This window comes from Emys orbicularis, chromosome 3 (genome assembly GCF_028017835.1).
Source record: "Emys orbicularis isolate rEmyOrb1 chromosome 3, rEmyOrb1.hap1, whole genome shotgun sequence".
In the NCBI taxonomy this organism is placed as follows: Eukaryota; Metazoa; Chordata; order Testudines; family Emydidae; genus Emys; species Emys orbicularis.
The window spans coordinates 17,521,901-17,548,280 of NC_088685.1; the positions used below are offsets into that span (position 1 = coordinate 17,521,901).

The following is a 26,380-nucleotide window of genomic DNA, read 5'->3' on the forward strand; positions in this document are numbered from 1 at the left end:
CGCAGGGGTGCAGAGGCTCGGGGCTTCCTCCCCACGCGGTGGGGCGCCGAGACTTGTAGCGGGCCAGCTGAAATTAAGCAACGGGCCGAATCCGGCCCGCGGGTCATAGGTTTCCAATCCCCACCCATTTTAGACCTTATCTGCCCCAATTACAGGCATCAGTATAGCTTCACCAGTGTAATCCTAGGCCTGGTCTACACTGGGGGGGCGGGGTCGATATAAGATACGCAACTTCAGCTACGGGAATAGAGTAGCTGAAGTCGACGTATCTTATTTCGATTTACCTCCCGTCCTCATGGCGCGAGATCGATGGCCGCAGCTCCCCCGTTGACTCCTCTACCGCCGCTCGCCCTGGTGGAGTTCCGGAGTCGACGGGAGCGCGTTCGGGGATCGATATATCGCGTCTAGACAAGACGCGATATATCGATCCCCAATAGATCAATCGCTACCCGCCGATCCGGCGGGTAGTCTGGATGTACCCTTAGAGAGGGAAAAAACACTGTTTATGGGAGTATAGCTTATCCCTGCTTGAAACTGGGGCTTTACCAGTCTACTTTAGGAGTTCACAGCAGTGCAGTACAACCCAGGCTGCAACTGAAAGAAATCGCCAGTGTGGACAAGACCTTAGCTATCATCCACACTATTCCCTGCTATTTTACTCTGTACAGCGTATTAATCACATAAAGAAGGCTGAGTGGCAGCACCTCCTTCAAGGCAATAGCTGAAATGCCATGATTGTGGCTCTGGCTGGCCTGCAGCGGGTCTTAAATTTAGCTGCTTTAACTTTTGCTTTGTTAAGTTTAAATGGACAAGTCTATTTTTAGCTTAGTAAGAGGCCTCTTTAATTATAGCTGCAGGTGTTTTTAGTCTTTAAAGTTTATTTGCAACTTGTTCACAACATGCTTTACTAAGCTGCTGGCATATGTTCTGCCTTGGGAATGATGAATCTGGTAATGCTGGTCTTTGGGTTACTTTATATTTTTGGCAGGATCTGTCCTGCGGAGTTTGTTTTCTGGAGAGCGCCAGCTGTTAAAAGTTGTGATTGTTGAAGAGCTCTAAGCCTCATAAATGGTGCCACTGCCTGAAGATGAGCCTATGATAGATTGACATGCCTGGGGAGCCTTTGTTCAGATCACTAGCCACATTGTAGCAGTCAAGATGGAGATCGTATGAAGAGCTAGTGGACTTGTTATATTAAATGTAAAAAGAACCTGTGTTAATGCAACATTAAGACTGCACTGGCAAAAAAAAAAAATCACTAAAGTCAGACAATGCAAAGTTAAAATTCCTTAAGGTCATTAATACAGTCACATTGCCCATCATATATCAAAAACTTCTGCAAGTCAGACATGAGAAAGGACTAATATGTCAGTGCAGAATTGTTCTTTATAAGTATAGTACCTTTTCTGGTGTTTTGCCCAAACTAATTTTAAATGCCCAAATGATGGGGCTTCTGCCACTTCTTTCTGGAGATTATTCCACACGCTAATAGATCTTAACAGGAAAAGCATTTTTGTAGTATTCACTTAAACATTTCCTTGTTATACTCCCTTGTACCACCCCTAAACAACTATTTTCTATCCTCAGTGTTACAAACTTATCTCACATTAGTCATCTCTTACTCAAGCGATGCATATTTAGCTCTTTTCAGCTTTCCTCACAAGTGAATTACTCCAGCACTCTGAGCATTTTTGTTGATCTTTTCTGAATGAACTCCAATTTGTCAATTTCTGTCTGGTAATATGGTGCCCACAATTCAATGCAATATTCCCGATAGTTCCAACAGAGCTGTATAAAGGGGCTCTATTAGCCCTTCTTGATCCATGATGTCATCCCTGTCATTTACCTTTGATCGACAGCCTTTAGTGTGCCCCATACCCTAAACACCACATTTAATCAAAGCCAAAGCAAGAACAGAAAATATGACGCGTACTTCACATTTGTATTGAAATGGTAATGTTGCTGCTGAAATTAACTTCTGCATTTTGTGATTCCGAGTACTTTTAAGTCTGCAATCTTAATGTTTTATTAGCATTTTGAGTATGAACGCAAGTCTTAAGTCTTAAATTTGAATCCATGACATTCTGGCAAAATAGACCAGGATGCTGCCATCCTGAGCGATATTACGATTAGAAAAGATATTGTCCTTTGTACTGTACAATGAAGTGAAAAACTACAGCTTTATTCTATAGATTCTTTGTATTCTGCTTAACACCACTGCAAAATGCAGGTCAAGAAATAGAACATTCATTACCAGCATTCAGAGTTGTGTGGAAAAATACAAGAACAGAGGACCACCATTTCTTACTGCATACCAGAAAATAACAATGTTTTCCTCTGATCTGATTTGTGGCTGGTACATTAATCTCAGATAAGTTATTCCACTGAGCTCAGAGGCAGGTCTACGACGACACCACAGTAGGTAAAGAATTTCACATTGCTGAAAATCCAGTTTGCAGAATATTAGTCATCCTTCACTGCCTTTGGCGTATACAGTTGTAACATGATGCTTCTCTTCAGTGACGTAATGCTAGCTTTTTATAGTGCTTTGTCGCTATGTAACTTGACATGGCTTTGCCAAAACCCAGAACTCTGCTCCCAGAAGGGAAAGCAAGCTCAGGGAAAAGAATTATTACTATGAACTAAAGAGCTAAAACCTCTCCAGCGCATTATCCACGATCTACAACCTATCCTGGAAAATAATCCCTCACTCTCACACAGACCTTGGGAGGCAGGCCAGTCCTCGCTTACAGACAATCCCCCAACCTGAAGCAAATACTCACCAGCAACTACACACCACACCACAGAAACACCAACCCAGGAACCAATCCCTGTACCAAACCTCGTTGCCTATTCTGTCCCCATGGCGACACCATCAGAGGACCCAACCACATCAGCCACACCATCAAGGGCTCTTTCACCTGCACATCCACTAATGTTATATATGCCATCATGTGCCAGCAATGCCCCTCTGCCATGTACATTGGCCAAACTGGACAGTCCCTCCGCAAAAGAATAAATGGTCACAAATCAGACATCAGGAATGGTAACATACATAAGCCAGTAAGTGAACACTTCAATCTCCCTGGTCATTCTATTACAGATTTAAAAGTCACTATCGTTGAACAAAAAAACTTCAGAAACAGACTTCAAAGAGAAACAGCAGAACTAAAATTCATTTGCAAATTTGACACCATTAATCTGGGTTTGAATAGGGACTGGGAGTGGCTGGCTCATTACAGAAGCAGCTTTTCCTCTCCTGGACTTGACACCTCCTCATCTATTATTGGGAGTGGACTACATCCACCCTGATTGAATTGGCCCTGTCAACACTGGTTCTCCACTTGCGAAGTAACTCCCTGCTCTCCATGTGTCAGTATAGAATGCCTGCATCTGTAACTCTCTATGCATCTGAAGAAGTGAGGTTTTTACCCACAAAAGCTTATGCCCAAATAAATCTGTTAGTCTTTAAGGTGCCACCAGACTCCTTGTTGTTACTATGAACAATGATGTTTCAGCCCCAGCAGAAAGAAATTACTTACCTTGCCGTAACTGTGGTTCTTTGGGATGAGCTGTCCATATAGATTCCACTTATGGTGCGCATATGCCCCATGCATGAGAAATTGGATTTTTTTTGGCCTTCCCTGTGCCCCCAGGTGTTTTCACGCCCTCTTCCTCCCTCCCCCCACCACCCCTAAGGGCATAAAGGTCAGAGTGGGCCCAACCATCTCTCAGTTCTTTCATCAATATAACTCTGCAGAAGCAGAGAAGGAAGGTGGGTCAATTAATCCACATGGACAACACATCTCAAAGAATCCCAGTTACTATAAGGCAACTGTTCTTCTTTGTGTGATCATCACATGGATTCCACTTCTTGTGACTAGCAAGCAGGGACCTCATACTCAGGAGGTGGGTGCTCCGAGTCCTATTTAAAAAGGATTGCAGGACAGCTCTGCCAAAACAGATGCCAGATCTTGTGCCCTCAACTTGGAATAGTGGTGGGTAAAAATGTGGGCCGATTCCCATGTAGTCACCTTTCAAATTTCTGAAATAGGGATACTACTTAGAATAAACTCTAACCTGTATAGGTGGAGATAATCTAATTAGATACCCATTTAGACAGTCTTTGAGTGGATACCGTCTGACCCTTAGTCCTATGTGCAAATGTTACAAATACTCTGGGGGAGAGCCTGAAGGGCCTTGTCCTGTCCAAGAAGTATGAAAGAGCCCTGACCCCCCTCTAGGATGTGCAGTTTGGCTTTCCCCTGGTTTGAATGGGGCTTGGGGAAGAAAACTGGCAGGTGAATCAGTCTTTATGGAACACAATGGAAGGTGGAACAGCCATGAGGGCTTGAATTTCCACAACTCTCTGAGCGGATAATATGGCTCCTAAAAGTGTGCTCTTCATAGACTGGTTATATAAAGAACAGGTTACTAAGGCCTCTTCTGTGCAGAAGCTCTGGGATCTGGCTTGCTTAGGGCGTTGGACTAGATGATCTCCTGAGGTCCCTTCCAACCCTAATAGTCTATGATTCTATGATTCTTCTTGTGGCTGGTGTATAAATCCACAGAGAGCAGAGCATGACTCTGAATCCTTTAAAGAATAAATGGAGAACTTCATCTGTCCAAGCATTAAATAGCTCACAACTTTCAAACAGAAGGTCCTTGACCATAGTTTGGACCAGTGTATTCCTGAAGACTGGAGCCATGAAGCGCTGTGCAACGCAATTGAAGTGGACACTGAACATACTGCCATATCAGATGCATATAGAATAACCTGCAGGGATGTTTGGGCCACTAACTGCCCCTCAGACTCTAGAGATCTTAGCTCCTCCTTCTGATCTTGTGGAAGCTTCTCAACCCAATTCAAATAGTCATAATGGAAGAGCAGTGGCTATTACTTGGAAATATGCATCTGGAGATTAGTTAAGGAGTAAATCTTACTGCTGACTAAATCAAGCTTCTTATTCTTAGATCCTTACTCCTATGAGTCAGCTTTGGATATCCCTGTTGCTTAGATCTTTCATGTACAACTGCGACCACTAGTGACCTAGGGACGGGGTGGGTGTAAATACACCTCTACCCCGATATAACGCTACCCAATATAACACAAATTTGGATATAACGCGGTAAAGCAGTGCACCGGGGGGGTGGGGGGGGCAGGGTTGCGCACTCCGATGGATCAAAGCAAGTTCAATATAACGCGGTTTCACCTATAACACGGTAAGATTTTTGGGCTCCCGAGGACAGCGTTATATCGAGGTAGAGGTGTATATTCAATTATGTTAGAGGGAACCTGATACTGCTAACTGGCTCCTTTGGAAGTAGGTGACACTAATGCTAAGGTCTGCCACAAGTCCTTAGCTAGTTCTAACAAGCCTTCATTAATGGACATGGGACGCCTACAGGCATGGAAAAGCGGAGGGTGTCTTGTAATTTGTATGACTTTTTTTGTACCACCTCCACTGGAATTTCTAGAGTATCTACCATGTGTCACACCGTCTGGAGTGGCTCACAACTATGAGTGCCAATCTTGGGTCAGACTGTCAGAAAACAAGGGCAGACATCCCATGCTGGTGGTATGTTCTAGAATTAGATTTCACCAAGCCAGTAACAAATGTGAACTTCTGGATCACTACACCAGTCTTACCATGGAGTCACAAACAGTCCCCCTCTTAGCCTCTCCAGTCTATCTTGCCTCCCAGACAAACTGAACTTTGTGATAAAAGGTTATTAAAACCAAAAATCACACCACATCAGGTTTCTCCCAGTCCCAAGAGACCAGTCACTTATCCCAGATCAATTGATAGTCCAGATCTCACAGCAAAGACAACACTGGCAGCCAATTCTATAGCAAATTAACTATAGGTTTATTAGCTAAGAAAAAAGAATGAGAGTTATTGAGAGTTTAAAGTTGGTAAAATATAGCAACAGATACATCACAGCTTATAACTCCAAATAGCAGCAGCGATGTAACAGACTGCCAGTTTCCCAAAAATCTTTTCCAGGGCTACCCAGAATATCTTCTCGTTCAGTTATTCTGCCCTGTTAGAATCCAAACAGTCTAGAGATGAAAGCTCTTTCTTTGTATCCATATTTATATCTTCTTACAGAAGACACACTGGCAGTCTCTCTACCCAGGTAGGCCTTTCCTTTGATGATGTTGGGTGAGGAATGCACTTAAACTTTTGACCTCCAACTATATACATAATGGTCATTTGCTTGAAATTAGCATTTTCTGTTAAAGTTCTTAAATCTTCATTAGCATTTCACAAGATTTCTTTGAGGGTAACTTAGTTGCAAGGGTATTTACCAGGTAAATGTTCACTATTGCATTATGACAGGAATAGATAAGTGAAAACAATACAAGTAACATCCCATTAGTTTTATGAAATTTAAACACCCCAAAACACTTGTACATTTACAATTGCTTTGATGTAATACACATGTGAATTTACCTGAATAAACTCTAACATGACCTGGTCAGCCAGCATCACACCACATACACCTTACAAGTTCTTGCAAGGACATGAAGTCATCGGCTGGCTAAGAGTAGCAGGAGCAACTGCCTCATCTGAAGGAAAAAAACTGCTGTTGAGAAAAACTGTTCTTCCTCACAGTCACATTCTGGCTGTTGCAGACTGTGGGACTGCATTAACTGTCCTATACAGAGGCAGGAGAAAGAGGATTCTTAGAAGGCTGCATATCTCAGGGAGGCAACATTGCATGTTGTAATGATATGAGTCTGCAGGCCATAGCATCTTATTGAGTAGAGTAAGTCCTGCCTGTGTTCATCCCTGCAGTAATGGCTCCTTCCTGCCTCTTTCATATGACAGCTAAATGGAGGGGCTCGTCTGCTCTGCCAGATCTCTTAGATGAAGACTATGCCCAGGAACTCAAAGTGGAGCCACGGCTCATCAAGCCCCTTGTCAAAAGAGACTGAGGAGGCTTAGCAGGATTTTTAGCCTCAGGCACTGAAGAGGCCCTCACGGAGCACTCTAGAAGGAAGAATTTGAGACAGGATTCCCCAGCTTTCTGCACCCTCTTGGGAAAGAAGCAGCAGACTAAACACTTCTCAAGCTTATGTTGCTCACCCAGGCATTAAAGGCACCTGGAGTGCCCATCATTAAGTGATACAGCAGCCTCACAAGAGGAACAAGTTTTAAATCCCAGGGATTTAGTCTCAGCCATTGCGGCTCAATACCAGTACTCAGTATTAACCTAATCTATATTTTTATATATACAGTGGATGCCACTTATTAGCAATCCTGATAAAGGCAATGTTCAGTTATTAGCAACATTTTTCTGAGAACCAGTCCCGTCCCATTGACTTTAATGTTAACGGAATTCAGATATTGGCAATGGTCATACCACTTAAGGGCAACTTTATTAGAACAGAGTTTCCACTTAGTAATGAATTTGCTGGCTTCGTATCTGAGGCAGGAAGCAAATGCGTGTCTCCAGGACTACAGTGCACACAAACTACAGCTGTGCATGCTTTATACATGTGCTTTATGCAGCATTCGTAGCACACTGAAGACTGTGCAGCGCAGCTGTGCCTTCCTGTTGTGTGCCATGGCTTCTCACCAGATTCTACGTGAGCCCAGCACTAAGCAACTGCAAGTAGCTGAGAAGTTTGGTTCTCAAAATCTGTTTTGCACATTCTTAAGTATAGTGATGATATTTTGAAGGAGCCTGAGATCAGCACAAACCGAGGCCACCAGTGTGGCTGGAAGGCAGACAGTGGTGAAACCTGATGGCTCTGGTTTCTGCATAGGCTTGACCAGGGTGCTCGACTCTCTGGGCTGATGCTGAAACAGAAAATGAGTCGGCTGGCAGCAGAGCAGGGCAAGGGGTTCAACCTTTCAAAGGGCAGGCTTATTTTTTGGAAGCCCGACACCACATGGCTCAGAAACAAGATGCTGCCTCCTGGCAGCTGCTGAATGGAAGGTGAGCACCCCAGCCAGCATTCTAGATGAGTTCCAACCACATGACATCTTCAGCAGTGATGAGACTGCTCGCTTCTACTGGGGCTTTCTGGACAAGAGGCCTTGGTATGCTGAGGAAAGAGACTGCAGGAGGCAAAAAGCTATGGATTGCATTACATTGTTGTTGTGGACAAACATGGACAGGAAGGGAAAATGGCCGCTTATGGTGACTGGAAAGAGCAAAAGCCCTCTCTAAAGATCCCTGAAGATCATTCAAGGCTATCTGATACCTACAGGAACTCTGCTAATGCTTGGATGTCTATTTCATTGTTTCAAAAGCGGCTGAAGAATTGGAACAGGGAGCTGTACCTACAAAGCCTTCATGCGTGCCTGTTGATTGACAATTGTCCAGCTCATTCAGTCAGTGTAGGTCTGTTGTACACTGTGTTGAAATTTTTGCCTTCCAACTCAACCTCAGGCTTGCAGCTGATGGACATGGGTGTCATTAAAAACTTCAAAGGCCACTACTGTGCTCATCTGAATGTGAGAAAGTCATTAATTGATGCACTTCAATCTCACTAAGGAGCCTTAGGCCACTGTTCTCAGAAAGAAAGAACGAAAGAAAGAACGAAAGAAAGAAAGGGTTTGTATACATCACAGAAAACATTGGGCTGGTGGACACTGATGGACAATGTTACTGTTCCTGATAATCTGACAGCAAAGGAACTTGAGGTCATTGTCAAGTTTGCCAGTCATGTGTAGATGGCAGGTGAGCTCACTGATGAGGAACTTCTTGAGACAGTCACAGCTTCTAAGCACCCACAGGTTGAAGAGCTACAAGAAGATAATGCATCAGACAAGGAACCCCAAGAGTTTTCACTTCAAGAACGATTGCATGCTGTGGATATTTTCCAAAGGATATGCCAGAATTGTGGCTTTGAAATTGGATATGAAGCTGAGTTCAAAATTGAGAGGGATTTGGAGATGGTAAATAATAAAAAGCAGACAACATTGGACAAATTGTGTTTTTAAAATTATGTGCTCATTTACTTTGTGTGACACATCTGAAGCATTGCTTGTAAGTATACCAATATATTTTACCTACATTTACTTCTTATAAGGACAATTGTAGTATGATGTTGTATAATTGTAGTACTATAGTACACACACACACACCTTTTTTTGTTCTACATACACATGTCATGTAAACGGCTGGCAGAGAGAGTGATGTTAGCATCTGACTATGAACAAAATACCATTTTATTTCCGCAGCTATGCAGTGTAAATGTACAGTATTCAAGGAAACTATCGTATGTTTGGATTTGTCATGTTAATTTTTTAACATTGTGTAAGCGGGGGAATGGTCCCGCTATTGTGGGGAACTTTCCTGGCTTCTGCACTACCCCGGTGAAGTGGGCTAACGAAAGGATCCGAGTCCTCGCTCCCACTTCCTTTACCCAGAGGCCTCCCTGCCCTTGAGGACTCCCCTTCCACTCTCCTGTCTGGCAGAGTCCTCGTAAACCCCGACAAGGCTGGGCCCAGGATTCCTGGGGGGCTTGACCCCCAACCCTGCTGTGGTCACCTAGGACAGGGGCTAGGGTGTCCCCACTCCGGGGTACTCTCTTTGCACTGGGCACCTCCCTGACCCACTGATCATTTTATACAATTTAAAGCAAATACAAGTTATTTAATTAACAATTACTTTTTAAAAAAGAATAAGGAAAAATGGAAAAGGTTAAAGGAAACACATCACCCTGCTCTGAGGCAGGGAATATCACAAGCAGTGTCTCTGGAACGTCAGGGCAGTTCACAGTCTGTTCCTTGTAGGTCCCGGGCCTCCTTCTCAGGCCCTGGCTGTGCTGCAGGGACGCTGTGGGTTGGACACTTGCTCTGGCGGTGGCCACACGCTCTCAGGCTCTAGGTGGCAGGACCCTTCTTCCCAGCGTCGCCCCCGCCCTGTCAGGGTTACGATCCCCCTCCAAGTCTGGCCTGCAAGGCCTCTTGGCTGAGGTATCTCCCTGCGCTGGGCCCACTGCCAGGGTCCCCCTCACTCTCCCCAGCTGCTCACCACACCCCACTCCGGACTGCTCCAGCCCCAGCTCCAGCTCCACTCTGCCTCAGCACGGCTGCTGCTCTGCCTCCAGCTCCCTGGGCTGCTTCTCTGGCCCCTCTGGCTCTGGTTGCTGCAGCTCTCCTCCCAGGGCAGGTCTGCTCTGCAGGCTGCTTCTGTAACTCTGCTTTGGGGCTGCAGCTCTGCTCCCAGCAACTTAGCTCAGGCCCCTGCTCTCTCCTGGCTGTGCTCTGGCTTTGGGGCTGCAGCTCTGCTCCCAGCAACTTAGCTCAGGCCCCTGCTCTCTCCTGGCTGTGCTCTGGCTTTTGGGCTGCAGCTCTGCTCCCAGCAACTTAGCTCAGGCCCCTGCTCTCTCCTGGCTGTGCTCTGGCTTTGGGGCTGCAGCTCTGCTCCCAGCAACTTAGCTCAGGCCCCTGCTCTCTCCTGGCTGTGCTCTGGCTTTGGGGCTGCAGCTCTGCTCCCAGCAACTTAGCTCAGGCCCCTCTCTGTCCTGGCTGTGCTCTGGCTTTGGGGCTGCAGCTCTGCTCCCAGCTCAGGATCTGCTCTCCCTGGGCTTTGTCTCTGGCTCTGTGGCTGCGCCTCTGGCCCCTCTGGATCTGGCACGGTTCTGCTCTCCAGCTCAGCTTGGGCCCCTGCTTTCCTCTTAGCTCGGCCCCACTCAGTCTGACCCAGGCAATTCCAGCTCACACAGAGGACAGGACCTCCCTCGCCTCCTGACCCTCTGATTAGCCTGCCCGCCCTGTCAATCAGGCTGATCTGGAGCATTGGCCTCTCCCCATTGTTCCTGGGGACTGTCAGTCTCAGGCTCCTGATTTGCCATCGACCCTTCCCCTTTTAGTACTGGGAGCAAGCCAATCAAAACACCCCCACTGAATGTTAGTAAGGGGGCAACAGTCCCCTTACATTTGTATTAAACAAAAATTAATACACAAATGTATTTCAATGCCATGCTTCTATAACTACACTCTATTCTTGTTCCATACTGGTACACATATAACATGCACTTAAAAATGGGGGCCTATCATTTATTGGCAACTTTCCAATAATGGCACCTTTTTGCCGGGAACCAAGAAATTGCTAATAATAGACATCCACATTCATTTATTTATTTTTGGCCAATGGGCTTAACAAAAATAATTATTCCTTAACTCCACTTATTAATGAACTCTACTAACTAGCATAATAACTAAGTAATCGCAAAGCGTGTAGAGTAAGCTGACACTGCAAAGATTCCATTTAGCTGCCATGGGCAATAAGAAGGAACTAAGGGATGGTTGGGCCCATTTCGCCCTTTATGCATTCAGGTGGCTGGGGTGTGAGGACACACAGGGCATAGACACAGTCCCAACTGACACTGCCTGCCAAAGAATCTGATCTTGCATGTCTGGAGTGGATCCCACTTCCTAAGCACATGCATGTGAACAATCACTGTTGAATAATGAGGTCTTACTTTGAGAAAACTATTACTATTTCTATTTTCAAAGAAATTCTGCTGTAATTTGCTATGAAACTTTGTCACGTCTCTCTTTTCTTTACCCATCATATATTGAATGCTGTAACTTTCTACTTGTTAAAGGTGTGTATTGGATGTCAGAGTACATTCATGTTACTGCAGGACTGGATAATGCACTAATATACTGCACCCATCACTGTCGCATCTGGGCACTAAATATTGTCCTCAGCGAGGAAAGTACATCTCCCACTGAAGTCATAAATTGCATGCATTTTATCCAAGGGCAGAATCTGGCCCACATAGACTTAAGATACTTGGCTTGAGTTATGGATCCGCATGGCCATTCCATTTATTTTGGCAATCAGGAAACACAGAATATATCCAATGAAGGGATTTGCATAGGAACATATGAGTATATATACTTCAATTCTGGAGCCTTAAAATTATAACTGTCCTGTAGGATGGCAGTGTCTCTTCCCACCCCTTTAAAAAAAAGAATCCAGGAATTCTGTATTATTGCAGATTTCTCTTTGTGGGGCAGGAATCACATGGTGGACAGATAGAATTTTAAAGCTTTTTGATGATGTATTGATACATCAGCATTAGAAAGGAAGAGTGGTCTTATGTGACTTTGCATCTGAAGAAGCGGGTTTTTTACCCACGAAAGCTTATGCCCAAATAAATCTGTTAGTCTTTAAGACTCCCTGATGTTTTTATGTGACTTTGGAGATCTAGGTTCAACCCCCTGGCTCTGCCACAGACTTTCTGGGTGACCTTGGGCAAGTCACTTTCTCTCTTGCCTTCAGGTTTCCATCTGTGCAATAAGGATACCGCCTCCTTTGTCCCACGTCTATTTAAAGTGTAAGCAGGGATTGTCTCTTATTATGTGCATGTACGGGGCCCACCACAATCGATTCCCAATCTCACCTGGAGGCTCTACACTCTACTATAATACAAATCATCATCATGCTGAAACAAAGAGGTCCACTCTTGAAAAGGAGTGTCCTGAACAGGCACAATGAGGTGTTTAGTATCTCTTATAACAACATTTGTTTATAAGCTTAGTCCATGGCATGAAAGAGGGTGCATAGGTTTCCCGTGAAATAGACACCTTTGCAACCTATGCATCAAAGAGCATGGGACACCAGCTTTTCTGAGATCAACCCTGAGCTAGCACCGACACTGTGAGCTTTAAATTAGCCCTGTAATAATATAGAACACTTCTCATTTTCTAACATTAGCTAATTCATCCTCACAATATCCCTGTGAAGTAGCTACAATCCGCACTTTACAGATGGGGAAATTGAAGTACAGAGAGATTAAGTGTTGAATTAGAACTGATGAGTTTTTGATTCTCAAGACGCACTATGTCTCTCTCAACTGCTCTGGAAATTAAGACTTCTATTCAGTGGATAACAACACTGCTGGTTCACATGTCGGCTTCTTAGAAAAGCAGTTTTGAATGCTGTGCACTGAGTAGTGTTTATAACAGTATTAACTATAATAGAGACTCAAACTATATACATAAACATAACAGTAAGAGGACCAAAAAATGCCTCCATGGCTGAACATCAGAATAAAAGAAGCAGCTATAGTCAAAAAGACATCTTAAAAATTGTAAATCAAATCCTAGTGAGGAAAATAAAAAGGAAGAAACAAAATTAGGCAGGCTAAAAAAGAGCAACTACCAAAAGACACCAAAATCAGTGCTGTTCAAAATATTCATAAACGATCTGGGGAAATGTATAAACAGTGAGGCGGCAAAGTTTGCAGACAATACAAAATGACTCAAGATAGTTAAGTCCAAAGTTGACTGTTAAGAGTTAAAAAGGGGTCTCACAAAACTGTGTGGCTGGGCAACAAATTGGCCGATTAAACTCAATGTTGATAAATGCAAAGTAATGCACATTGGAAAACATAATCCCAGCTATACAGCATGATTGGATCTAAATTAGCGGTCATCACTCAAGAAAGAGATATTGAAGTCATTATGGATAGTTCTCTGAAAATATCTGCTCACTGTGCAGTGACAGTCAAAAAAAATCCAACAATGTTAGGAACCATTAGAAAAGGGATAGATAATGATACAGAAAATATCATAATGTCACTATATAAACCCATGGTATGCCCACACCTTGAATACTGCATGCAATTCTGGTTGCCCCATCTCAAAAAAGATATATTAGAACTGGAAAAAGTACAGTCCAGGACAACCAAAATGATTAGGTGTGTGGAATAGCTCCCATGTGAGGAGATCCTGGGACTGAGGCTTCCATATGAGGAAAGCCGGAGACTGTTCATCTTAGAAAATAGATGCCTAAAGACGCAGATATGATAGAGGTCTATAAAATCATGACTGGGGTGGAGAAAGTGAATAAGGAAGTGTTATTTACTCCATGACACAAGAACCACGGGTCACCCAATACACTTAATAGGCAGTATTTTAAAACAAATACAAGTACCACCTCTTCACACAATGTACAGTCAACCTGTGGAACTCATTGCCAGGGGATGTTGTGAAGGCCAAAAGTACAATTGGGTTAAAAAAAGAATTAGATAAATTCATGGATTACTTGATAAATTGCCCTGTTCTGTTTATTCTCTCTGAAGCATTTGTCACTGGCCACTGTCAAAAGACAGGATACTGGGTTAGGTGGACCACTGGTCTGACCCAGTACGGCCATTCTTATGTTCTAGAGCTGGATGAAAAAAGTCTTAAAAGTTAGACAAATGCTTTCATCCAAATTTCAAAGAAAAATGGCTCAATTTTCATGCAAATTTCATCCAATTTTTAAACCAGCTCTATGGTTCACTAAAAAAATGTGAACTTTAAATTTCAAAGGCCCCTGCCCCCATTTCAAATTTTGGTGAAAATGGCAAAAATTTTCATGAATTTTCAACCAGCTCCAGTGTTTACCTTTGTGCGTTTTGTCACAAAATTTGCACTGTGGTTTTGCTGCACAAATTTCTGAAATGCAGTATCAATTGCTTATGAATGCAATCTCTTCTAAACTTCAAAAGGAAATACAGTTAGTCTGATCTTCAGTCATTTGTGCTTTGAAAATTCTATCTAAGGGAAGAAAGTGACTAAAAGTTCAGGAAACTGAGAATGAGGAGAAGGGAACAAACACTCAAGAGGTGAGCAAGTCTGTACAATGCCTAGAGGATTAAGCAGTATCTACAATTTATTGTCTTCTCTGCGACGTGTCTAGAATTTTACCCTGGAGGTAAATGAAGAACTTACAATAACAAGGCAATTATTATCTTGTGGCACACACGAGCATGCTAGGCATCTCTCAGTACAGATAAGAAAACAGGGTCCCTGCCTCAGAGAACTTTTTATTTAATTTTAATCCAGACATTAATATTGGAGATTTATATAGCACAGGTTAAGGACATCTCTGTGGTAGAGCAGCCAGGGCAGGGGACCAAGTTGATCATCATAAGTGCTATAGGGGAGGCTCTTTTGTCATTGACAAGAGAGATTTAAGCCTAGACCTATGATCAAAGCTCTGTTGGCGAAGTGGACAAAGATTGGGGACCTGATTCTCCCCTGCCTTGCACTGAGCATAGAATGCTCTCAGAAAAGTGTGGTAACGCTTGACTCCCATTTTGTGCAGCTGTAAACGGATGCACACGGTGCAGGACAGGAAGGAAACTGGTCCTGCGAGCTTGCAAGTCAAATAAGACTGAATGAAGAAGTTCAGATGTTTACTTTACCATTAGCAACCCAAGGGCCAAGTAGCTCTGCATTTCTCTCTTTTTTAAATAAAAAAAACAAACAGGTTAATTGAATGCAAAAATATAAATAGTGCCAGCAACTAGGTTACTGCAGCACTCAAAAATGCTCAAAAGTCAAGAAATTCCATAATCTCACCGCATTAATTTGAGCCCAATGCACAGCCTCCAAGCGGAGGTGGAGCCAACTGAGAGCCTTATTCAAACAATCATTCCTCTCTCCACTGCGTGCAATTGCATAGTAGTGTTCCAGTGCTGATGTTTATTACTCTCGTCGATTATACTCTATGAACAGCTAATGAGATGAGATCTTATTAGAGCAGAGGGTGCTATTGTTTGTGTTACAGTGTTACTGTGTGCGTGACTGTAATGTGAACAGGACTGAGTGAATTTCCTTCCTATCAGCAGTTTCATCATTCTTGAAAGAAGAATCAAAATCTGTGTCTGTTTTCTATATAATTTATCAGTTCTGAAAATAATTTCAGTAATGACAAACTGCATTTTTAAATCAGGATATTCTCAATCACAGTGTTCCAAATTTTGTACTCCTGGGGGAAATTCTGTGCCAAAAAATTAAAAATTCTGCACACAATATTTTAAAATTCTGCATATTTTACTTGTCAAAATAATACAGTATAATCACACCAGTTTCAATTATTTATTTCAAAATACCGGTCAGAAAATATGTCTGAAACAATACAGACAATGAAAAAGTTTTCCCCAGGAGTAGCGAGTTAAAGAAACCCCTATGACAACCCAGTTCCTGTTTCTCTTTTATGCTTTTATTAAGTGCCCGAGTCTGGGTGTGTCACATGTGCCAGCTGGGCACAACTTGGAGGAAAACACTGCCACTCCGGTCTCAGACCCCCACAGACCCAGAGCTCAGCTACAGAACACCCCCGATGTAGACACCTGCACTCCCTCCTCCCCAGAGCTCAGCCACAGGGCACCCCCTGGCCCAGACACCTGCAGCCCCTCCTCCCCAGATCCCAGCCGCAGGACACCCCCCAGTCCAGATACCCGCACTCCCTAGCCCCCAGAGCACAGCCATGGGGCGCCCCCCAAGCCCAGACACCCACACCTCCTCCTTCCAGAGCCCAGCTTCATGGTATTCCCCAACCCAGATGCCCGCACCCCCCCAACCCTCCATGGCACCCACCTGCACCCCCTACGTCCCCAGAGCCCAGCCATGGAGTGCCTCCCCACAGCTCAGAAACCCACACCCTCTACCACCCACAGCCCAGGGATCCAGAGAGAGAAAGAGCCTGATGCTGGGTCCTGGGCCTATACACATTTTCCTGCATGCTGCCTCCTTCTTTCAGGACATGCTGGGAACTGTAGTTGCCAGAACCCTCCAGTTCCCCCACCCCTCCGCAGTATCATGTATTTGTGAGCTGGAGAGGCAGACTCTGCTGGGTCCAGCAGCCCCTAGTGGTGGTCAGCAGTTCTGCAGCAACAATTCTACCAGGAAAAATGAAATTCTGCATAGAACATTAATTCTACACTAATTCTGCATTGTGCAGTGGTGCAGAATTCCCACAGGAGTACCAAATGAAGATTAATGAAGGAAGATTTTCTTGCTTCCCTTGGAGTTCCTCCTCTCCAGATATTATACTTCACATTAAAGAGCATTCACTGGTCTCAAATGACCACAAAGCCCTATTCTGCTAAGCACAGTATGCATGCCCAGTGAGAGACCATTCCTGCCCCCAAGACATCACACTCTAAGAGTGTAATGGGACTTTTTCCATTAACCTGAATGGGAGCAAGATCAAGCCCTAAGTAGACAAGATAAACAAAAAGGTCGGAGAGGACTTCCCCCTAGTTCATAAGGATACTGCTAAAAAGCGTTTCTGGCTTCAGAAGGCACCAAATGGCCTACACCCTGAGCTCTACAAAGGATTTATTCCCATTCCATAAATCAGTTAGTGCAAACACTGATCAAAACACTTATATTTATCTGACATACAGAATTTAATTGAGGACTTTGAACCAACAACTATTTCAGAGAGACAATTTTTGGTAAATACTAATGCACTTATCTTTTACACAGAGAGCTTTCACTGCTGCAGATGGGTGTCATTTAGCTGGTATTTTACATGAGTGGAGGGATAAAGTTCCAACGTTCCAAATGGCACATATGGGATCACATAGAGGAAAAAGAAAGGGACTGAGAACATCTGCCCTTAAATGGTACAATTGTGCCTATTGTTTTTGTACCAAGCTACACCCTAGAGTAAGGGGCAATGCAGAGTTGCACTGCCCCACGGGAAGCACTAGGAGACTTCCCAACATGCCCACAACCAGAGGTTTGCTTGGGCCTAATTAAATCCGACCCAGACCTGAACAACACCTAAGCCTACTCGACCTGACCCAGTCAAGTCCTTTTCTGACCCTCCCCCCCCCCCCCCCCCGAATCTGAGTCAGTACCACCACCACCTCCTGCCTGTGGTGTTAGCACAGCAACATGGCCTGCTCCTGCACCATTCCAGCTGTGCTGTGTGCATGCTGCAGACTGAGAGGCACTGACTGCTCAGCACTCCCACCCTGCACCACTGTGACACTCTGTACCTCGGGGGAACACCCAAGTTCATCCTTATAATATGATTGTGTGGTATCAAACGCAAAGTTTGTCATGTTGGGTGTCTTCGGAAGGCTCATGACACACTGAGCATTGCTGTTATAGTAATGTTATAGGTTGCAATTTCATGTATATAGTTATGAGGCTGAAAATGTGTCCTCATGGCTTAAAACAAGCTCAGGCAAAGCTCTCCAAGAGCAGAGGGGCAGTTCACACCTCATCAGGGCATGTATGGGACAAACCCAGCCCAGCCTCACAGGAACAAAGGACACTGGCCTAGGCAGCAACAAAGGATCTGCTGGACTCTCGAGTGAGTCACCGCCTTCCTTTGGTCAGTTTGGGACTGCGATGAGGTAAAGCTCACCTGACTCTGAAGGGGGGGGGGCAAAGCCAAGAGGGAAGAAAGAACATGATAAAAGGGAGACACACATTTGCCATGCTCTTCCTCTCTCTTCCACCTCCATCTACAGACATCACCGCCAAGCGACTGAAGCGTGATCAAAGGGGAGAGCCTGGCTGAAGGACAACCAACCAGCCTGTGGTGGGAAGCATCTAAGTTTGTAAGGGCATTGAAAGTGTTAAAAGCAGCTTAGAATGCGTTTTGCTTTTATTTCATTTGACCAAATCTGACTTCTTGTGCTTTGACTTATAATCACTTAAAATCTATCTTTGTAATTAATAAATTTGTTTGTTTATTCTACCTGAAGCAGTGTGTTTCGTTTGAAGCATGTCAGAGACTCCCCTTGGGATAACAAGCCTGGTACATATCAATTTCTTTGTTAAATTGACGAACTCATATAAGCTTGCAGCATCCAGCAGGCATAACTGGACACTGCAAGATGGCGGTTCCTAGGGTTGTGTCTGGGACCGGAGATATTGGCTAGTGTCATTCGGTTGCGCAATCCAAGGAGTAGCTTACATGTTAGAGGCTGTGTGTGAACAGCCCAGGAGTGGGGGTTCTCACAGCAGAGCAAGGTAAGGCTGGTTCCCAGAGTCAAGGATTGGAGTGACTTAGCAGATAACCAGTCCAGATAACACCAGGGGAACATCACAACGACCCACTGTGCAGGTGGGGGCAGCGGACAGTAGGAGCGGGGAAGGAGGAGGAGAGCTGAACCCAAGAGGGGTCCCGTTGTTTTCCCATCCAACCTGGACCTGAAACCTATAGCCAGGTACCATTGCAGGGTTCTACCCCCAACCCTGGTGATGGGTGTCATATAAAAAACCCTCAAAAGAACAGATTTACAGGGTGCATTGTACTAAATCCCTAAGCGGCCAGCCAGCTGTAATGGCCAGTGCATGGGGGTGGCAAGAGGGTAAAGTCATGCACTGACCCCTTCCCTTTTTGTGCCATGCAGCACCGAGGGAGTAAAGGGAGCAGTTGTCGAATTCTCCGGGGCACAGGTATGGGAATTCTGATTGGCCCTCACACAGGCTACAAAAGAGCCGGGAGGTACAAGAAGTGATAGGAAGCTCTTTGCACTGACCCTACCCTAAAGTCTAGGCAGAATCTGGCCCCTAAAACTACTCAATACCCCTCTTGGCATTTTGAAAATATTTTTAGATCTTAAACTATTTATAAAGCCTTCTCTACAAGGCACAGTGTAAAATAATGCCATGGTGAACCTTCAAAGGCTTGACTGGTTAGGAGGAATTAAAATGTCAGTTCAAGATCTAGACAGATTGTTTAATTATAATGACCCATTAATCCCCCCAAAGAATGAAAACCATCCTTTAACTTTTTTCTTTAATCCCTTTGAAGTGCTCCTCAACTGTGATAAATTTTATATTCTTACTAAATAATTCCTCCTTCCCTTAAAGTAAGCATGAATAATTTGTTTTCACTAATTTTCTTTTTTTTTTATTACTAAACAAACTTCTAAAACGGGAATTAAGTCTTTTATTCAAGCTGAGTAGGCAAGATGAAAGCAGCTTTTTATTTTGTAATTTTTTTTTGTTTGTTTTTTAGGTGGCAGCGCACCCAGATAACATGCTGCATTTTACCAGCATGCACTAAGATCCAGAGCTGATTGGGGAGGAAAAGAAATTAAATCATCTTAAAAAGCTAAAAATGCAAATAAAGAGCAAGGAAAAGTTGCTTCTAGTTGCACAGAAACAGATGTCTTGAAGTATTGTGTTTGTAACCTAAAAGAAAAAATTTGCTTGAAGCAAATAAACAGAATAACCCATGGGAAGCATTAACTATTTTTTTCCACTTATGCCTGCAATTTCACTGCATTTTGAAGTACTAGGGCACATAAAATGGATGGAGAATTTAAAAGGATACATCTGTATTTGATTCCTTGTCTTGCCTGTACTTAAAGTAAAATACTGCTTTGGAGAAAGGACAACTGTTTCGTGATTTAAAGCAGAGACTTAAATGTCACATACCTAAATGAAAAAGTATTACTACATGTTGAGCTCAGATATTGTGCTTGATGCTGTACAAACAAAGTCCCTACCCCAAGGAGCTTACAACCTAGTACAGACACAGACAATACTGTTCATACACACGATATACCAAGAACAGTATGAGCTTGAGGTGATTTAAGAATCTGGCTGGGAGGCTGTGCAGAAAAATCATAGAAGTGTAGGACCAGAAGGGACCTCAATAGATCATCTAGTCCAGTTTCCTGCACTCAAGGCAGGACTATGTAATAACTAGACCATCCCTGACAGGTGTTTGTCTAACCTGTTCTTAAAAACCTCCAATGACGATGATTCCACTACCTCCCTAGGCAATTTGTTCCAGTGCATAACCCCCCTGACAGTTAGGAAGTTTTTCCTAATGTCCAACATAACCTTCCTTGCTTCAATGTAAGCCCATTGCTTCTTGTCCTATCCTCAGAGGTTAAGAAGAACAATTTTTCACACTCCTCTTTGTAACTGTCTTTTATGGACTTAAACTTATGTCCCCCATCAGTCTTTTCTTCTCCAAACTAAGCAAACCCAGTTTTTTCAATCTTTCCTCATAGGTCATGTTTTCTAAACCTTTAATTATTTTTGTTGCTCTCTGGACTTTCTCCAGTCTGTTAACATTTTTCCTGAAATGTGGCACCCTGAACTGGACACAATACTCCAGCTGAGGCCTTATTGCACGGAGTAGAGTGGAAGAATTACTTCTTGTGTGATCTGAAGGGAGGGAGTTTGGCACATGAGAAGAGACACTTCTAAGCCTCAGAAGGGATAACTGGGAAGAAAACATGAAAGAACTCACTTCCACATACTTTGTCCAAAATAACCTAAATTATGTGACTCTCCGGGCATGCTGCAAAAGGCTTCTATGTGGAAGGAGTTTTGGATAGGGTTGAAGTTGTGTTCCCAGAATGCCAGAGTTCAGAAAGGAGCCCTTTTTATGGGTAGCTGGCTGGCTAAGTTATTTGTTCCTCTCTGAATGTTTGTTTTAATGCTATTGTGGGTATTATGTTGTTATAACATTAAGTGTCAGGGTGCCCACAGCATCTTTTAAATTATTTAAATCTAATGAAATCAATGATCAATAAGATAGTGAGTGTAAAGAAGATACTGTACAAAGAGAAGCAAAGTGAGGGCAGATAAGGGTGTAGGAAGTAATGAGCTATCCAGAGCTTTTGGTTGAGGATAAGAAGCTTGAATTTGGTGTTGACGGTGAGAAGAAGCCAGATAAAGGGTTAGAAGAGGGGAATGGTATGATCAGAGCAGCAGGAGAGGAAGGCGATTTTAGCGGGATCAGTTTGGAGGAGTGGAAGGGAGCTCAGACAGAAGCAGGTAGCCAGAAAAGAAGTAATAGCAACAGTCAGAGTGGTAGATGATCACAGCATGGACTACAGCTCAGGGGGAAAGATGGATTTAGGAGATGCTTTCAGGGAATTTCTGTCACTGCAGAATCCAACCCCTGATCCCAGAAACAAACAAGAACCACTCCAGTTTTCTCCATCTATACAGAAGGCCAGAACCACATACCTGGCCCAAGGCCCAGATGCGTGTGGTGAGGGCAGAGTCAAAGGTGACACGCAGGTTACAGGCATTGATAAAAACGGCAGATGGTGAAGTATTTATCAGTGACAGAATGGAGAGGGTTTCAGAGGAAAGGATCAGGAGCTCAGTTAACCGTAGTCAGCAATGCATACAGGATGAGATGTCAGCGAGACAGAGGGAGTCAGATGAGGTGGGGAGAGATGGATTGGTGATTACCACACAGGTAGTAGTTGAAGCCATACAGTACAGAGGGAGAAGAGGAGTGGCCAAGCAGAGTGGAAGAGGCAGCCCCCTGAAAGCTATTTAACTGAGGAGCAATAATAGTTCCGATCTCCTCATGAACAAATTGAGGGAGACAAAAATCATATCCAGTTCTGCCAGGAGCCCATCACGACCTTGGGATGAATGGATACACTGGATCTGGTATGAAAACCCATGAATTCAATCTGGGTGCTGTCTTTGAGAACTGGCATTGAAGAGGTACCCACGTCTGAGCAGCATGATCAACTAATGATTCTAATGAATCTTTAATTAAAAATGATTACTTCAATTAATTACACAAGCTGATTAGGTTACAATGATTAATTCAATTAAGTGTGACTCAATAGCCTGTGATTGTAAAAACTGGCCTTTTTACTACTCTTTGTTCTCTGCGCTGCTATCAATATGGAAGCCTCCTCAATAATACAATCACAATGCAACAGTGGCCACAGGAGAACATGCATGCTGAGTCTTGCATTAAGAACATCAACATTCCTATATAGTTACTGAACCCACTAGGAAATCCCAGTAGTGGACCCAAATGCTGGTTTGGGAAATGTAACTATCACTGTAATTCAATGGGCTTGTCATGCTGTCTGGAGTGCCTACATCAAAGCAGACTGTCTAAAGCAGGGCAGACACCACAAACTGACAGAATGTTCTAGAATTAGATCTCACCAACCCAGTACCAAATGTGAACTTCCAAAGTACTACGATAGTTTTATAAGGGAGTCACAGATAGACTGGAGTGTTTAAGGGGACTATCTTGCCACTCAGACAAGCTGGACTATGTGATAAATTGTGATTTACACCAAAAAAATTAAATATTCCAGGTTACTCCCAGTCCCAGGAATACCAGTCACTCACCCAGGTCGAGTTGCATCCTAGATCTCACAAGGCAGACAATACTATAGAATTAGCTACCAGCAAACTAACTAAAGATTTATTAGCGAAGAAAAGAAATGAGAGTTATTGAGAGGTTAAAGCAGGTAAAAGATATGTACAGGTGAGTTACAATCTATAATTCCAAATGACAGCTGAGATGTAGTAATCTGCCAGTATCTCAAAAAGCCTTTTCAGGGTATCTAGAATGTGTCTTGGAATCTCCACTTTGCATCCAGTACCCTTCCCTGCAAAAGTCCAAACAGTCCAGAGATGCAGGATTCTCCCCTGAATCCATATTTATATCTTCTTCTCACAGAAAACAAGCTGGCAAGGTCACCACTCACATGGGCTTTTTCTTTGATTAGTGGAGAGAGAGAGGAGTGCATTTAGAGCCTTTGATCTCTGATCATCACACACAATGACCACATGCCTTCAAATGCACAAGAATTTTCTTCCTCCTCCCCTCTGCTTTTTTTCAGTCTTTCCCTAGTGGGAAGTGGATCCAATAACTTTGAGTTGAACTTCCAAACTCACCATATTGGAGTGAGTTTGAAATTAGGCTAAGCGTGTCCATCCTTTACACAAACATGTTGGCAGTCAGATGCTTACTGGCTTCACATCTGAGGAGGCTGCTGAGTGAGTTATCTAGGGCGGACTAATTTGCATACCTGAAATAGACTTCACTTAAACAGTGTTTGGATAGTAGAATTTGCATAACTAAGGCATCATGTTGATCTTGGGCAGTCTCTCTGTAGCTGTCTTAGTTGCACCTAACCTGTTTTGCGGCTCCCCAAGGCAGAAGAGCAGCTCTGGATTTCAGCACATTTAGAGAGACAACATGGGTGAGGGAATATATTGTATTCAACCAACATCTGTTGGTGAGAGAGACAAGCTTCTGAACCACACAGAACTCTTCTTCCAGTCTGGGAAAGGTACTCCGAGTGTCACAGCTAAATGCATGGTGGAACAGATTGTTTAGCATTAGTGGTTCGCACATATTCTAAGGGACCATTCAAGATAGAGCTCTGTGTGGCTCAAAAGCTTAAACATAAGAACATTAAAATGGTCATACTAGGTCAGACCAATCATTCATCTAGCCCAGTAATTTTCAACCTGTGGTGTGGACACCTGGGGTCCACAGACTAGGTCTACGGTTTCCAAAGGTGTTCGCACCTCCTTTTGAAATTTGTAGAGGGTCTACAAATAAAAAAAGGTTGAAAACTACTGATCCAGCCCAGTTTCCTGTCTTCTGACAGTGGCCAATGCCAGGTGCTTCAGAGAGAATGAACAGAACAGGCAATCAAATGATCCATCCCTGGTCATCCACTCCCAGCTTGCATCCCTGACCACCTTGGCTAATAGCCATTGATTGGTGAGCCTAACCTCCATGAATTTATCTAGTTCTTATTTGAACCCCATTATATTTTCAAATAAAAGTTTCAGATATCAATTAACTGACTACACAACATCCCCTAGCAGTGAATTCCACAGGTTGACTGTGTGAAGAAGTACTTCCTTTTGTTTGTTTTAAACCTGCTGCCTATTTCATTGGGTGACCAATGTATTACATGAAGGAGCAAACACTTCCTAGTTCACTTTTTCCATACCAATCATGATTTTATAGACCTCTGTCATAGCCCCTATTAATCATCTTTTTTCCAAGCTGAAAAGTCCCAGTTTTTAAGCTCTCTTCATACATAAGGTGTTCCATATCCTTAATCATTTTTGTTGTCCTTCTGTGTACTTTTTCCACTTCTAGTATATCTTTTTTGAGATCGGGTGACCAGACTACATACAGTATTCAAGATATGGGCAAATACGGGGCCGGCTCCAGGCACCAGCTGAGCAAGCTGGTGCTTGGGGTGGCAGATTGTTCGAGGCGGCATTCTGCCCAATCCTAGGGTGGCACGGCCGCTTTTTTTTGTTGTTGTTGTTCTGCTCCGGCCGCCCTGTAGGGGGCGGCGGCGCGGAGAACCAGAGCACCCTGCAGGGCAGTCCTCTTCCTTCCCTCCCCGCCGACCAGAGCGGAGCCCTCGCGGCAGGCGGCAGGAGGCGGCGCAGCGGGAGGGGCCGCGTGGCAGCGCCCCCGCTGTAGCCCTGGCCGCCCCCTTCTCTCTCTCTCTCCCGCCCGCTCCCTCCCCCTCCCCCCCCCAGCCGGTCCCCCTGCACCCGCGCTCCGGCCGCACCACAGGTTTTTTGTTTGTTTGTTTGTTTTTTGCTTGGGGTGGCCAAAAAGCCAGAGCCGGCCCTGGGCAAATATAGTGGCATTATATTTTCTGTCTGATCTATCCCTTTCCTAGTGCTTCCTAACATTGTTATCTTTTTTGACTGCTGCTGCACATTGAGTGGATGTTTTCAGAGAACTATACACAATGACTCCAAGATCTCTTTCTTGAGTGGTAACAGCTTAGTTAGACCCCATCATTTTGTATGAGCTTGTCTCTCTCACCAACAGAAGTGGTCCAATAAAAGATATTGCTTCACCGACCTTTTCTCTCCAATAACTTGGGACCGACACAGCTACAACTACACTGCATTCAGCATTTAGAGGAATCCTGAAGGCTTTCACTTAAGCACTTTAGTCCACAGCTAATCTCACAAAGTAAGTTTTCACTTGAAGATCTAGCAGAGTGCACAGTACTTCATCTTTGTTATGGAAGAAAGTAAATTAGAATTGGTGGACCCAAAAATGAATAACTTAGTGTCAGTATGGAGTTAATTGTTTTCCATCTTTTCTGCGCAGATGAGCGGGAAGGGCTGCTAAAGTGGGCATTTGAGGTGTAACAATAAATACATAGCACTTATATACCATGTTCCATCCGCAGAGCTTAAATGCTTTGCAAAAAGAGATTCAATATCGTTACTCCATCTTACAGATGGGGAAGTCAAGGCACGGGGATGTTAGATGACTTGCCTAAGGTCATACAGTGAGTCAGTGGCAGAATAGAACCCAGCTCCTCCAACTTCAATGTCTGCACTTACATACCAGATCATGTTGTCTCCTATGGTACCCACATACTCTATCCCATTACTGTAATCCTTTCATGTACCTTTTTCCATTTTCAGACTGTATCCAAGCTGCTTGAAAGACTGCCTAAAACAAGGGCAGAGTGAAGACTAGAGAAAAATGACATAATAGGGAGGGGACAACTGGTGACAAAATGCTTTATGGCAGTCAGTGCTACCTGATTGGAATCTCCTATGTAATGATGATGTATCCATTCATCTGGATTGTTGACACTCCAAAACCCCAAATTTAATGGACAATTTTGTTGATAAAAGTTAAGTTTTCATTTCTGGAGCATCAGCGAATGAATCAAAAATCACTATCACCTGAGGCCCAGCAATGAAATTTCAAGGAAAGCAAGGTTATTTAACAATAAAACTGTTCTCTCTTTCTGCACAGTGATCTGATAGCTAAGTTGGTGAAAATCTTTCATCCCAAAAGACACAGTGCATCAGTTATCATGAATCACTATTTGTTTACCAACCTATACACAATGCCA

General features: G+C 43.8%; 1 protein-coding gene across 1 annotated transcript in view; it reads right to left on the reverse strand.

Moving 5' to 3' along the window:
• Window positions 1–26,380, reverse strand: part of RCAN2 (regulator of calcineurin 2) — a 148,401-nt gene that overhangs the window by 79,097 nt on the left and 42,924 nt on the right. The gene's annotated exons all lie outside the window — the stretch shown is intronic.